The sequence below is a fragment of the Lissotriton helveticus genome, chromosome 4_1 (genome assembly GCF_964261635.1).
Source record: "Lissotriton helveticus chromosome 4_1, aLisHel1.1, whole genome shotgun sequence".
Classification (NCBI taxonomy): domain Eukaryota; kingdom Metazoa; phylum Chordata; class Amphibia; order Caudata; family Salamandridae; genus Lissotriton; species Lissotriton helveticus.
Genome location: NC_136063.1, coordinates 569,926,943 through 569,936,000, shown reverse-complemented (window position 1 = coordinate 569,936,000; position 9,058 = coordinate 569,926,943). Strand labels below are relative to the sequence as shown.

Below are 9,058 nucleotides of genomic sequence, written 5' to 3'. Positions count from 1 at the left end.
AGAAACCACAGCTGGATCCCTCCGAGTTGGCCAACTATCGGCCTATCTCATTACTCCCGGGGATTAGTAAGATCGCGGAGAAAATAGCCAACCAGCAACTGTCCTCCTTTTTGGAAACAGGTGAGCTGCTACGCAGCTCCCAGACCCTGGCGCCCTGGCCAGGGTACAGATACCGCCCTCATAGTGGTAGTTGAAGAGGCGAGGCAGATCTTGGACAGCAGCAGTGATCCTCCTGGACCTAAATGCGGCCTTTGATACGGTCGATCACCGTATCCTCATCCAGTGCCTCAGCAGTGTGGAGTCTCGGGCTCAGCTCTGTTGTGGCTAAAATCCTTTTTAAATAATCAAACTTTTCAAGTTTGGCAAGGTAACGCTCACTCCAAATCGATCCCTCTCCAGTGTGGTGTACCACAGGGCTCATCGTTGAGCCCGACACTTTTCAATGTATATATGTCCCCATTGGAAGATATTGTCACTCCTTTCGGGATTAAATTAGTTACTTACGCTGACGACACACAATTGGTCGTCACGCTTACACAATTTTACACAATCAGACTACTGCTCTGAAAACCTCCGATCTTGGTGTCAGAAATTCATGGCTGGATGAGTAAATCCCTGCTTAAATTAAACGGAACTAAAACTGAGCTTATGCTCCTAGGACATAATACGACATCCATAGCCGACTCCATGTGGCCTACATGTATGGGAGCAATCCCCACCCCAAAAAGAGAAATTAAAAGTCTCGGAGTATGGCTAGACCAAGATCTCTCGCTCAGAACCCAAGCTAAGAAAACGGCTGGCATCTGCTTTGCCTACTTTGTACTGCACGAAAGTCCTCCCTCTCCTACCTCCCCATTCCAGGAAGCTCCTTATTCAGGGCTTAATCCTGTCCAGGTTGGATTACAGCAATGCCTTGTATCTCGGTGGCCCAGAAGCTACTATAAACAAATTACAACTGATCCAAAACTCAGCAGCGAGACTGCTAACCGGATCATCAGCCAAGCTCTAAGCCAAACCTGCCCTTAGAACTCTCCACTGGCTGCCAATACGCGAGAGAATCAAATTCAAATCTCTGTGCATCATGCATAAATCTTTACAGGGCAAGGGCCCCGCCATCTTGAGGAGTCTGGTGGGCCCCTATAAAGCCAACAGGGCACTCCGATCTGACCACCTGTACCTTGCTAATGTTCCCAGAATAAAGAAGGCACGTCCAGGAGGACGCCGTTTTTCCATCAATGCTGCGACACTGTGGAATTCTCTTCCACTTAAGATCCGAACTGAACCCAGTCTCCAGAAGTTTCGTAAGCTTCTTAAAACTTTTCTCTTCCCTAAGGTTCCATAAAATATCGCTTTCCCCACAGTAATCTCTACTCTTTAGCGCTGGGACGCTCACGGGTAACCATGCGCTTTATAAATCCTCATCCATTCCATTCTTCCATTCCGTATGCGCTAATGGTACTCAAATACATGTTCATGTTGACAAAGGTCTTGACATTTTCATTTCTTGCCCCCATGCTTTTTTAAAGCATTCTGGTAACACATTAAAACTATTACATTTCATCTCGACTAAAAACAGCTTTTTGAATCATGAACTAGTAACCTTCTGGTTACTGTAACTGAAGCAATGCTGTTTTTCGGTCTTATACTGTTGTTTTGTAATCTTAAACTTTCCAATACCATATGTTAGCCATCTGCGATTTTAACTTACAAATATACACAATATACTTTATACAAACAAAAAACAACAGGTGATGTTTCTTGACTTAGAGAAATATGAAACATGTAGTTTGGGTAGCTGGTTAGCTCTTTCTTCGGCAGGCTATGTTTTTAATCACATGGAAATGTGGATTGTGTACTCTTCTACATGCCTAGGCTTGCAAGGGCCGGCCAGGCTGTGCTGACATATTATGCAGTATTTTCTAAACCACTCCAGAATTAACCTAGCCGAGGGAGCTAAAGCTGTGGTCTTTGGTTTTCACATATCCTTACGATGGAGAGAACGCTGCAAGAGGCATGGCATATTCATCCAAAAAAGGACGAATCGTTCCACTTATTTTGTGTTGTATTTGTATATTTTGCCTAAAGTGCATGTTACCTCCCATCAATCTAGCAGTCTTGAGTATGTTTTTTTGTTATTTAGCAAGACGTCAAAGAAAATATAAGGGCAAAAAAAGTTTTTTAGTTGCTGTCCCTTCGTGTAAGCAAACACACAAATGTTTCTTATTTTGGTGTTCGGCTACCCCCCCCAAAAAAAAAACGCGGATTATTCGAATTGCGCTTTAGCTGAAAAACAAATGCTTACAGTGGGAAAAAGTTAACTCCAATGAGCTAAATCTTTTGACTAGAAAATATAGCATCAAGATTCAGAATATGTCACTATGAAGCCCATCCATCACTCAATTAAAAAATCCACATACACTGGATGACGTTTCAGTTTACATATTCTTTCACGAGCTGAATAAGCCATCATTATTGTTGTAAACATAATTTTAAAACTTTAAACATTTTCTTTTCAGGCACAACTGTTAGTGGTTGACCCAGCTGAAAAGATCAGAGAACTTGAGTAAGTACTGCCTTCGCATCATCTCCACACGCCATCTAGTTTTACACGCTCTATTTTTTTATACTGAGAACATAATGCTCCAAAATGTTGACGCGTTCAAAAATAGTACAGTCTTATACCCTTGAAAAGTAACTCAGTATCAGCTACATTTGCCAGTATTGAAAAAAAATGAATGGGTCTGTGTTTTGCAGGTTTCTTTGTTTCACGCTGAAAGTTGATGGTTTTGGTTAAACACAAACACATTCATTTTAGAGACAGTGCTCGGAATGATGTCTAAAAGCGCTCCAACTTCCCCACACTAATGCCCACAGATCCGCTGCAACTGATCCCAGCCTGCAAGTGGAATCCGTGTGCCTGAGCAGTGCCTAACACACTGCGTTCAGAAAAGTAACTGTAAACGAGGGCTCTCAGTGTTCGGAAGATGTGTACTTGGTCCGTGGGACGATGAGTCCCATGCAACTGGTCAAACCTACAAATCTACATAGAAAGGGCTAGCCAGGGCGAAAATGCAGTACCGACGACGCCTGCTTTCCGATATACCACCTTCCCTCCATTCCTGTACTTATTTATACGAGACTGCCTATACTCCATTCAGGACTTTACCTTTTAACCTTGCGTTTCGTAGTGAGGCGGATATGTTCCAATACGTCTAAAGCGGCGACAAAGAACGTGCAGCCTTTAGCAACTCAGTCATCTAAGCCCCGACTTACAATACAATTTAAAAAAATATATATATATATATATATATACACACACACACACACACCTATAAGAAATATAAAGAATAAAGTCGTGTCGTGCGTGCAGTGCTCCTACCTCACGCACAGCCACAAAAAGGCGAGATTAGAGCATCATAGCAAAACACATTGGGTTGGAAACGGACTAGACATTCTGAGAAATGAAAAGCAAAAAAGTTTGTGATTTAACGTTTTGTTTCCTGCCCCGAGGCAGATGGCGATCGATCAGACAACTGGAAGAGTATTTAAAATGCAGATGTTCGCGTCCTTGTGCAAACGACCCCCAACATTAACACGTTGTCTGCATCTCGGACTTCCCAAGAAGGAGTGTCTCCAAGAAGGAAATGGCCCACATGGGTAGTAAAAGGCGTCCTCGGGGTGTTGCCGCTGCGCCTCTCTGAGTCCTGCTGTGGGGCTGGAGGGGGGAGGGGACCCCTGGGATTACAGGGAGTTGTGAGAAGTAACACAAGTCACTGGTCCTCTGCCCGGACCCGCGCCCTCCTACCTCCCCCTGGCGCCTCCCCTTTCGCCTCTTTATAGCGGCGCTTTCTCCAAATCTCAGGTTACTTTTGCTGAGAGGTCTCGGAGCTCCTATCCTCGCCTCTCGTCGCACCCCCAGCCTCTGAGGAGACACCGGGATAGGGCAACCCCATCCAGCCGGGGCGCAGCGCGGCGCCGCAGGACGTGTCTCGGCAGATGGTCGGGGTGAGGGGGGTGTCATCACAAACTAAGGCGGAAGGTGCAGACGTCGGACTGCGCTGTCTTCAACTACATTAGGACCGAGCGCCGTTCAAGAGGAACCAGACGCTAGGGATAGCCGGGATTGTCTGAGGTACAGCGGAAGCCAGCGCGGGCTGCGTGAGTACGTGCTTGCGTACGCGCGCGCGCCGGGTCACGGTGCGTGCTGTCAGAGCCAGTTGCTGAGTCTTATCAATGCTGCTATTGTGCGCCCTGCAGATAAGAGCGGCCGGGGCCGGGCTCGCCCTGCGGGTGCGGCGCTCGGGCCACCCGGAGGGGCGCTGCCGGCAGGGGCATGAAGGTCTTGCCCTCGTGTGCTTTTTGTGGCCGGCATTTGACATGCTGCTCACTGGCAGTACCACGAATGTGGAGCTAGGGTCGAGGCACTGAAGGGAAGCGTGTATTGGAGTTTGGAACAGCAGGCAGTGCAAAGTGTTGGGTGCACTCGCCTGCTGCAGTCTCGCAGGTGCTCGGGACCTCGTTCACACATGAGTGAAATACGCATTCATTGAAAATTGGGGTCAGGAAGGGTAGAGACTTGTGGTGTAGTTGATTTAAGATGTCTAACACCCCTGAATGAGTGTCCAGGCTTCATTTCTAAGGGCGGCAGAATAGAGCGACCTGTTGAACGAATGCAGACTTATTGAAGTGTTGTAGTGTCAGTGGCGTAGTATATATATATATATATATATATATATATATATATATATATATATATATTTTGGATCACTTCAGTGGACGCACATGGCAGTGCCTGTATCTCAGCAGTGAATGCAGGTGTTTTGAGTGGTGACCCTATTGAGGGTTGCTTGGATTGTGTTCACATTTAAAAGTGTGCAGAATAAGGCTTGCTAGAACGTTGAAAAGGGTGTTGGAAAAGATGAGTGGCAATGGACGGATATGCTAACAACGAGGTTTCTTTAGTGTGTTCACTTGTTTAGATTTTTAAACATAACTTTGAAGTAATTGGGTTGAGGGTCAGAGTTATACATAAAACCCAAAACATTGACTTCATGGTGTATCTGTCTAATTGGAATCTATTTTTTGTTATGTAACCCCCCACATTAAAAGCAGACGTGGGGTCCTGAACATGTTTTCGAGACCATACACTATCATCCCTGGAAAAACGCTGTGACTGATGATTCTAGTCTAATTCTCTTGACCATTGTAGTAATTGACGTTTTTTTTATTAGAAGAATACGTGCATTATTTTAACAGGAAAGAATGTATGCAGCAACACTTTTTTTTAGTACATAAGTACATTGTTTGGTGGCTGAAGTGAACAAGATAATGTCACTGCTCATGTGTGGCTGATGCAGGGCATTGCAAACAAATATGTTAATTTATCTTGAAATGTGAATGTTTATAATGCGATTGAGGAGACTGAAGGGTGAAATTAGGATTGTGATGAAGGATTGGCCAATCTTGTTTGAGAATGTGTTTTTTTTTTTTTAAAGCAGTGCTTAATTTGAAAAATAAGTGCTGAAGCTCTTGTCAGGAGGCCACTGCAGCTTGTACCACCCATTCCCGCTGCCAGTGACAGTCCTAACACAACTACTGACCATCACACTCCTACAAGTGTGACAGTTCAGAATAATCCTGGCCCCCAATTCTATACAGAAATTTCCTGGGCAGCAGGTATTAGTAATTTTTTAATGTGCTTCGAATTAGTAAACAACTGTTGGTGTGCTTATCTCTAAACTAGAAAAATGGCAACTCCATGTGGCGTACTATCATAATTGCCGGTGTTGACAATTAATTGTTGGTGCCGAGCACCAGAAAACAACCGGCTTAAATTAAGCACTGGTTTTAAACCTGATCTTAAAAGTGAGTAGCGAGGTGATGTAGTGGAAGTTAATATTGATTCAGTTCCATTAATGAGGTCTAAGCAAGTTAAAATACTGCAAGCTTAAAGTCCTTTATTATGGTTTTTCGGGTGGATAGAAGTGTCTGATTTGTAGTGTAAAGATTAGGGGCCATTAGGAAGTGTCAGTACAGGATAATGTTACTCGCTAGGCAGTCACAGCTTAGAATAGTTTACGCAGGTCCCTGTTTGGGAAGATAGGCATCCAGTAAGTGGTAGGGTTATTCCTAGGATAGTGATAGAGACCTACTGGTGAAATGTGTTCCCTTTTCCAATGAGCGGACATAATACTGGGGGACCTAGTGATACACTGTTGCAGTTGTCCGGCTTGCAAGATCACGGTTTTGGCAGTATGGAAGGGGATGTTAGGATGGATTTTGCAGATGCGCAGTAGTTGGTACCTAGCAACTGAAGCTGTGGTTGTTCTGAAGGAATTAAGATGCATAGTAGGTTTGAAAAGTACATCAAGGTTTCTAGACAATGCTGTTGGGATGAGGATGCTATGAAATATTTTATGTGGTGTGTAAGAAGTAATGGTGCGGTTTTTTTGCCAGGAAATGGATCGTTCACAAACAGTAATTGCATGGGCATGTATGCTGAGTTTGTGTTGCTAGCATCCTCTAGTAACGTTCCTGGGTATGTCCACTCTGGTCTGCAGTAGTTTGATTAAAAAAGAAATTTGAAGCAGCAACTGAAAATAATACATTCTGTTATAAGTGGTTCAAGGCTCGTGTGCCATATTTGATTTAAAAGTAAAAATACTTTCATATCTGTCTGGTCAGAGCTTGCGGGAGACTGCCTCACTGGATAAATCTGTTAACGTCCTGAAGCAAACAGCAGCCCAGTCACCATGTCACAGGTGACGGCGTCTATATTTAGCAAAACACATAATCCCACTCTAGAGAATGTGTAGGAGGTCTGTCAATGAGGATCATTGGCTGCTGCTTGCACATTTCTACAGGCTGTAATGTTGTGCAGGACACACAAGAAGCATATGTAGGAGTGGATGGTAGTGTTTGTTTCATATGAAGTTTTTCCGAATTTGTTGAATTTTGCCCATTCTTGTCTGTGCTCTTGCCCACAGCATTGAATTTTGCCCATTCTTGTCTGCGCTCTTGCCCACAGCATCGCTTTTTGAATTTTTTTTATTTTGGGTTTTGTAAAGTGGTGCGCACTACTGGAACCAATCTCTACTCTTTGAGTAGAGGGATTGCAGTTAGGTTGCACAGATGCAAGAAGATATGATGTATCACATAACTTTGAACCTCACATATAATTGCATGTGGCAGTATTGCTTTTTCAAAACTACAGCATTGGTAATCCGAGACCATGGTATGCATCAGTACTTGGGACTTGGTGGAAAGGAGGACTCAAGACTGTTTTTTCACATATGGCTAGCTGGGTAAGAGGGAAGGCTTGGAAAGGATGCAGAGTGAGAACCGTCAATGTTGCATACACGAGGTAGATCAGAGGAGAAAGATCACACAATGAACAGGTGCATCTCCTACTCGAATTGAAACATGGGAGAAGTATTCTCAGTTGTCTCTGGAATTTTTCTAAGACACTCTCTTGTCTGAGGTACTGGAGAGCCTTCAAGATTGTGTATCCTCAACGTGGTCTCTTAGTTTTCGTACTCTTGCTGGTCAGATAGCACATAGATTTAAATGTGGCTGACCTCAACCCCTAGGTGCCTGGCATAGCTGGTGAACCCAGGATAGTGATGCAAGAGTGTGACCAGACAATGTCTTGTGAACTAGGCACATGGTCGTGTACTGCACTGTGTCTCTTTCCAGGAGCCGTTGTGTTTCAAAGCTGTTGCAATATCCTCTGCCACCTCATTCTAAATATTAACCAGCCAGCATGATTTTGTGATTTCGAGGGCTGAACAAGATTAGTTTTTTGGCAGCGCATTGTAGAAAGCTTTGTTGAAGTATGCTGGAATTTGTCTATGGTGAGCACTATATATGTTTTATTATTCAGAGGTTCCAATTTACTCTTTGAACTTCTGAGTTGTAAGTGATGGTGTTAATTTGAGGGAAGGTGAGGAAACCAAGTTGTAGTCTAGTGACAGTATCTGGACAGGTGTTCTCTCTTGTAATCTAACCTGTGTTTAAGACAAACCCTTTAATTGGCTAATTTTCTTGTATAAAGATTATGCAAATTCCCAGTCACATTACTGACACCACCTATAGTTCCTATAGACACCGCCCACCATTAGAAGGGTGAGACAGCGGCATGGATTGACTGTTCCCAACTGCCTGTTAAAATCTGTTGACCTGGAGATTGTAGTGCAAGGACAAAGTAACAAACTGTATTGCTTAATAAAATGGATCTGCACCTCCTATAGGTGAACAGATGTAAGGCGTGTTTATTGCCTGGTTTCTGTAGTGGGGCAAGGTAATTGGTGTAATTTGTAGTTTGTATATGGTGGGGACTGAGGGTGGAAAGGGCAAGAACAGAGCTCTTGGTTCCCCTAATGAAAATCCCAGGTGGGCCTCTCTTCCCAGAGGAAAGAGCCAGGTCTAGGACCTGCCTCAAGTCTGCTTAAACATACCGTAATCAATATTTCTTGGCAATTACAAGCAAAATTCTTTATTATACACAAGTGAATTGATGTGATAGTTGTGTGTTTTTTAATTCCCAGCAGTAAAAACTAATTACCAGCTACAGCATTATTACTTGGAGGTTTAATCCCTCTTCTGAAGATCTTCATCTTCTGTATCTTAGTTCTGTTGTCTGCAAACACTGGACGGAAACTGTCTCTGAGACAGTTTTAGGAGCTGCATGACGACTGTACATTTGTAAAAGAAATAGAGTTGCAACACAAGATGTAAAACTCGGAAACACTGGTGACCTTAGATTTCAAGCATGCATTATTGTAATAATCTATTTTTATATAGTGCTCCATCCTGCAGTTTTATTACCTCAAAGCTGGTTAAATAACGTGCCATTATTAATCAGTTTAATGGAGACCTGAGCTGGTCTTGCAGTCTTTCGAACCTGGGACCTATAGGTCACAAAGCAGCTGTTGGCTTTCATAGAGCAATGTGTACTCCTCGTGTCCTCCTCGTGTCCTTGCTGCTACAGCCTTCATGCAAATAGTGTTCAAGGGTTTCGGCCTAGCAAGACGCTCTCACTGACCTCTTATAACAGAGA

General features: G+C 43.8%; 1 protein-coding gene across 9 annotated transcripts in view; it reads left to right on the top strand.

Moving 5' to 3' along the window:
* The first annotated feature begins 3,670 nt into the window (after positions 1-3,670).
* SULF1 (sulfatase 1) overlaps positions 3,671-9,058 on the top strand; it is a 312,442-nt gene continuing 307,054 nt past the window's right edge. For 2 of the 9 annotated variants that reach the window (XM_078687181.1, XM_078687178.1), the window contains exon 1: positions 3,824-4,132. The gene's annotated coding sequence lies outside the window, so the exon portion shown is untranslated. Of the gene's footprint in view, positions 4,159-9,058 lie in introns of all 9 variants that reach the window. The other 7 variants (XM_078687182.1, XM_078687180.1, XM_078687187.1 and 4 more) reach the window with 6 other exon arrangements.